Genomic DNA, 6,944 nt, shown 5'->3' with positions numbered 1-6,944 from the left:
TGACTCACATGTCAAAGTTGACAAGACAGAGGTCAGAGTTATGGGGTCTTGACAAGACAAAGGTCAGAGTTATGGGGTACTGGCTTTACTTGAGTGGGTCTACCCAGATGAGCTGGGGAGAGTCCTGAGCCAGACTAGCTTTGAAAGCTGATCAGATCCATGATGAGATCAGATCCTCATGTGGTCAGATCAGATCCCCCCTGCTGCCTCATCTGCAGTACAATGATAATGTGCCTAATTTACTTGTGCTGTTTGGTTTCAGAAGTGTAGCAATGGCACAATACAACCTTTATTAACAAGACTACTGAGGGAATGGCGTATTCCGACTACTCAGGCAGAGATGAAAGCTCCTTTGTTTAAACCCTTTTGGAAAATCTCTATAAGATGTAGTGGCTGCTGTTTCACCTTAGGAAGGACTGTGCAGTGAATATGATTTGTGTCTTGAAGTTGAAAAGCTGCTGATCCTCCTGTCTTACAGTGGTCTCCGTGCTTTATTCTAAATATGATTATTTCGCAGAGGAGAAGGTGGGAGGAGATTGGGCTAAACATATTCTTAGATGAGGCACTACCTTGATATGCTCATTTTAAAATAACATTATGATATGGGCTTATGTTCCTTCAGAATTAACACTGTCCCTTAAAAAATAGAGTGATGGAAAAAGGGAAAATTAATGAAAGATTCTGTTCCAAGTCTTTAAGTCTTCCTGTAAATATCAGCTTAATTTCTCCCATAAGAAGACTGTAAAATGATGTTTACTTATCAGAACTGGGCTTGCTCTGTGTGGTTTAGTATATGTAACATTTTCCCCCTCATCTGTAGGGTACAAAAGAAGACAAAGGAGGTAGTCACAGATGAGGGAAGAGTCGAGAAGGGACTGTTTTATAGCCTTTAAAAGGAGTCTTGAGTGGATTTACCAGGAGAGCAAAGTGCCTTGCGATAGAAGGGGACAAGATGTGATTTTAGCAGGCACTGAGAAGGTCCTTCTGCCAAAAATAGACCCACCTGCTTGTGGATGTGTGGCATTCCTTTGACTGGAGACAATGCCAGAGAGGGCAGCTGTTCCCTCAGATACTCCTCCCACAGTCTGGCTGAGACCTGAAATTCCAGCCTTGAGCTTAAGGCTAAATTTTCCTCCACAATCTACCCTAAAGCATGTGCTTCTCACTTCCTCCCCTTCCTTCTCACTCTAAAACAAAGATGTTACCAGCTATTTACACTGAAGTATGAATTATATAGATTTGTGCAAAGAACAGAAATTATGGAAGCGGGAGAATCCTTGGTTCCCTCCTCCCCACTTAACTCTGTGACTTTTGGTCAAGTCCTTAACTACTTATGCAGTAGTTTCTTTTTCTATAAAATAAGACTAAGCCAAACCAACTGGACTCTTGGGAGGGCAAAATAAGACAAACGTAGAGAACCAATTAGCAAAAAGCTAGAAACAACCCAAATGTCTATCGAAGGGAGGCTAGTTAAATAAACTTTGGAGCATCCACACAATGCCATATTATGTAGCTGTGAAAAGGAATCAGGAAGACCTCTGCGTCGTAATATAGAGTGACGGCTGAGACATATTGTTAAGTAACAAAAACAAAATGCATCATGGTGTTTGCACAATGCTATAGTTTAGATAAGAAAGGAGGAGACATAGTAAATACATACTTATTTGTAATTTCAGTAGCTGGATAAACCAAAAATTAATTAAAAATGGGATGGAAGGAACAAGGAATTAGAGGATATGGAGGGGACATAGACTTCTCTATGAAATTTATTTTGTTTTTTTGACTTTGGAATCATGTAAATATTTTACATAATTAAAAACAAAGTTAAATCAAAGAGAAAAGCAACCAAAACACAACAAGCCCTAAAACTTTAAAATAAACTGGAAAAAAGTGAACTTAACTTTATATCAATTCTGTGGCATACCCATCTCAAGAATTATTTCAACTGATTTTAAAAGACATATTTCGATTTTACATTCCTAGGGAGATATATCCTAAGGACAAAAAAAAGTATAAAGATCTCTTACATAAATGTTCTACGAAACAGATACAGACTCACAGACATAGAGAACAGACTTGTGGTTGCCAAGGGGGAGGGGAGGTGAGGGAGGGATGGATTGGGAGTTTGGGGTTAGTAGATGAAAACTATTATATAGAGAATGGATAAACAACAAGGTCCTACTGTATAGCACAGGGAACTATATTCAATATCTTGTGATAACCATAATGGAAAAGAATATGGAAGAATGTATATGTATATATAACTGATCACTTTGCTGTACAGTAGAAATTAACACGACATTGTAAAGCAACTATACTTCAATAAAATAAATTTTAAAAAAGATCTTTTAGATTGAATTCTTTCAGCTAGTTGTTAGTGGTAATATTCACATTATTATTTTAAATACCATTATATAGAGAGCAAGATAAAGCAACGAAGAAATTAAGTTAACACACTTAGGAGATAAGGTTTTCAGAGTAAAAAAAGACAAACAAAATAAAAGAATTGAAGTAAAAATTCTGTAATCTTTGATTTGAATTAGAAATATCAGTATTTATGATTTATTTTTCTCTTTCTAAAAACTACAAATTTCCTAGTCCTGTCCACTGAAAAGGCCTAGAAGCATGACCAACTCAGTTTAAATGATCACTCTGGGTACCCAGAATGTAAAATCTAAGTACCACTTCCATCTTAAAGGGAACAGGGCTCCTTAGAAAAATGCCTAATTTTACTTCTGGGGAAGAAAGTGTTTGAGATGAATTAGGGGTATATTATTATGCCCCAGAGCAAGATTATATGAGCCAACTTGAAGGATTTCCCACTGGCCAAATTTGGGAAGAATGTAAAAACAAATAATGATTACAACACTTTGAAACACATCAAGTATGTAAAATCAACAAGTTAGTTTGGAGGTTGTGTGGGCACCAGCTCACTATTCTGAAAATAGACAAATAGACGGTAAGAAAGAAGCATCTACCCCACCTCTTTTGTTTCAGGTAATTCAACAATTGTTGAGAGAACATTCTTTATTGGATAATTCTAGCTAATAAATGCAGGAGGAATGATAGGTTTAAAAAAATCTCCATTCTTGGTGGAGATCGTTCTGCAACATACAAATGTATCAATTCAACAGGCAGCCGCCTTAAACTTACAGAATGTTATCTGTCAATTAAATCTCTATAAAGCTGGACATTTAAAAAAAACCCTCCATTCTGATGACTCCATCCTAGTCATCAAAGTCTGCCAAAACAATTAAGCGAAGACCTATGAGAAACTTTACGATGGAAGTGGCCATGTGATGCTCAAAACAAAACAAATAGCAAGCAGTTTTATTACTACAACAGACAAGGTTGTAGCACAGAAATGGCTGTCTCTACTGTAAACACAGACGTGAGCTGCCCAATCATCGTGGGTAGTGGTAGGGAACAGTTGCAGGCTGTGGTCTCAGTTTGGCAGCGGGTAGGACCCACGTTTCTCCACCTCCCACTCTTCTGTTTCTTTCCGTCAGCGGAACGGGATGGAGAACCACCTATCGGAGGAGGGGGGCAGGTGCCTGTGCTGAATTCAGAGCCCTCAGCAGCTGGTGTTATCTCCTCTCACTTTGCCACGTCTTGCCCTGGAGGAGGAAAGAGTCTTGGTCTTGGACCCTGAATTTCTTTTTCCTTGTTTTTTACAGTCTTTATTGAATTTGTTGCAATATTGCTTCTGTTTTATGTTTCGGTTTTTTGGCTGGGAGACATGTGGGATCTTAGCTCCGCGGACCAGGGATCCAACCCATAACCCCTGCTTCTAACATGCTGTCCTCGGGAGGATCAGGTGAGTTGATGGAATTCAAGTGTTTAGCACATCCAACGCCTGGAGAGCTTTCCCAAGGCCAGAGACAACTTGTGGATCTCTTCATTCAGAGAGAATAGGAGCCAGGGGTTGTGTCCTTGCTTCTACATAGGCTTTATTTGCATACTCCTTTCTCTCTCAGAGGGACAATTGTGATTGGTCAATTAGAGCAGAACGCTGGCTAAGAGAACTCAGCCCAAATCAGTGAAACAGCAGTTACCGATTTTGATCTTTTGGATAAATCACTTTTTTCTCTTTTTACACTGGCTGTTTTTCTTCTTCAAGCGGGCCTTATTTTATTTCGTTCCAGCTTTACTTTTGAAAATGTCTCCCTTCTCTTGTAACATTGTCCTTGGTTCCACTCAAAGGGAGCAAACTTAAGTCTTGTTAAGTCTATACATGTTAAAATGTTACTTAGGTAACATTTCACCAAATGTATCCTTGAGTTACCTAAAATCATTTCTTACCTAATCTTAAAGCAGATGCATGATCTACTGCAAGGCCATATTTGCTACAGTACTTTATACCTCCAGTATCACTTGAATAGTCAAAGGCCTGTGATACAGCAATGGAAGAACACTTTGACAGCATTCTGTTCTTCAGGGGATATTGTTCTGTTGTTCTTTGGAATCCTCACATACTGAATACCCGGGGCATTTTTTTCCAAATGGGCTATCAGATGGGGAACAATGGAGAAAAATGAAAATTGAAGCCTATTGAAAGACTATTTCGTGTGACTCACCTTCCACGCTTTACTTTCCCAAGTGTGGACCCGGCTCTGCCTTAAAAAAAAAAAAAAAATCAGTCCCAGCCTGGACTACGCAGTTATTTGCCAACTGCTGTCATCTAATGGTGATATGTAGTAATGCAGGATGAAGTAAAGACCTGGGGTGATTTTCTGTTCCCTGGAATACGGGTAGACTTAGACTTACTGATTATATGATGTGATTTAAAGGGTGATAGGAGAGCTGCAAACTCCCTAAACACCATTTGTACCTACTGATTGGTGCCAGGTAGATCAACATTGGGCTTTGATTTTCTAGCTCTGCATTTTGAGCCCATTATCTTTGGGAAGAATAACCCTGTGTCAATGGGATGCTAACATATCCCTTAGGGGCTCATATCAGCTGAAGACAGTAAGTTTCCTTCATGGCAGGTGCTAGAGTAGGATCAATACCCACCAATTCCTGAGGAAACAACCTCAACAGTCCCACATGTCACCAATATATTTTTCCTCTCTCTACTTTGGACAAATAATGTCACCTGCTATATCAGTAAACAAAGGATGTCATGACCATGAAGACATCAGCCCCTGAAGCTGCCCTGACTGCACTACATGGGCACCTACTACGTGCTAAGGACTTTGTGTATACCATCTCTAATCCTCAAAACAATTTTTATTCCACTTTAGTATGAAGACTCCAAAAACTCCGATTAAATGCATTGACTACAAACACAGTGTGTTATGTTGCATAGTTGTTATTTATCTTAGTTATGTTTATTTTACTAAAGAGGCCTGTCAGTTTCCTGCATTTAATGTCATTAATTGGGGGAAGGGGATCCAATTGCTCCCCCCACCCAACTTACCCAATTTTTTTCTTTTATTGAAGTCTAGTTCATTTACAATGTGTGTTAGCTTAAGGTGTACAGCAAAGTGATTCAGTTATACATATGTATATATATCTATTATTTTTCAGATTCTAAAAATATGGAACACTTCATGAACGTGCGTGTCGTCTTTGCTCAGGGGCCATGCTAATCTTCTCTGTACTGTTCCAATTTCAGTATATGTGCTGCTGAAGCGAGCCTCTAACATATGTTCTTTCAATTAAACCTATCCCTTCTAAAAGAAACTCAAATACTATTTCCTCTCAGCTTAATGCTGATGTCTGGGTAGATCAGATATTTTCTTCAGATGATACTCTATGTCTTTTGTGGGGATCTTGCCCACTTTCCATGGGGAAAAAAGTGAAAGCTTGGCTCCTTTTTGAGTCCAGAGTGGGATAAGTACCTTAGTTTAGACTAGTATAAGACATAAATTAATATATTACATATATTATCTTGCCATAACCAAAGATTTCCAGTTTTCTCCTGGCTGAAATTCTTTAAAGTCAAATCCTTTTAAAGTGAAATCCTTTGGTTCCCCTTTGAGGTGTGACTTCTACTGCAAATGTCCTCAAGAAAGGGAATACATTGTCATAGCTGTAGTGTCAATTTTGTTTAAATCTAAAAACTAACAGCTCTTTATTTGACAAAAGGTTTGATTTTGGGTTGATCAATGGGGCAAAATGCTAGACATGGGGATGAACTAGATTTCCCATTATTTGGTCATATTAATCATGGACATTTTTGTTCCCTGGAAGCTATTCGTTTTCTTATTATGCAAAATTCTGCAACCCTTTCCTCCAAACCTTAAAATCAAACATGTTGTCTGACATTGGTTTTTGTTCCCCGCTCAAATGCCAGGGACGGTCTGAGATATAGTGTTTGAACGTCAAAGTGTTGGTTTTAGACATTATGATGGTGTGTAACACGAAGATCAAATACATTCAATCTCATGTCAACTCTGTTTAGCTGCTAGTGGTTGCCCCAGTTGCAGGGTTGAGGAGGATTCTGAAGCTGTGTCTGGGCTCAGCAGGAAAGAGCGATAAGTGATACCTGTCACAGAGGCTGCAACCATGGAGTTGTGGCACAATTTTAACCCTGTTTCTGAGGATTGGAGGATAAAGTATTTGAAACCAGAAATGATCAGGAAAATCAGGACCATAAAAGTGTTAAGTCTTTTCTTGGAAATCAATTTTTCTGTGGTTGGTGAATAGAATTGTGGAGATGCAGAGAGATAGGGAAACAAATGATTATTACGTGAAGGCTGGTGGGCTGATGACAAGACTTAGGAACTCATTGCTTTCCCCATAGAGGGCTCTAGACTTTGTAGGTCTGGTAATGGTGGAAGTGGTAGCATTAGATAGAGATGGTGGTGATATGGAAGGTGAGTAGAGAAGGAGCTCTGATCATCTCTGTTCTTCAATTTCAGAAATTTCTCTGATACTGACTGAAGGACACCAAGGAAGGCCAACCATGGAACTAAAATATCAGACACAGTGAAGGT

General features: G+C 39.0%; 1 non-coding gene across 1 annotated transcript; it reads right to left on the bottom strand.

The window, feature by feature from the left end:
- Positions 1-5,537: 5,537 nt before the first annotated feature.
- On the bottom strand, positions 5,538-5,640 carry LOC117307991 (U6 spliceosomal RNA). Its single transcript, XR_004521932.1, has one exon. It is a non-coding gene; the product is annotated as a U6 spliceosomal RNA (small nuclear RNA).
- Positions 5,641-6,944: the final 1,304 nt, after the last annotated feature.

The sequence above is a fragment of the Tursiops truncatus genome, chromosome 14 (genome assembly GCF_011762595.2).
Source record: "Tursiops truncatus isolate mTurTru1 chromosome 14, mTurTru1.mat.Y, whole genome shotgun sequence".
NCBI classification, from domain to species: Eukaryota; Metazoa; Chordata; class Mammalia; order Artiodactyla; family Delphinidae; genus Tursiops; species Tursiops truncatus.
This window is presented reverse-complemented; position numbering and strand designations above follow the sequence as displayed.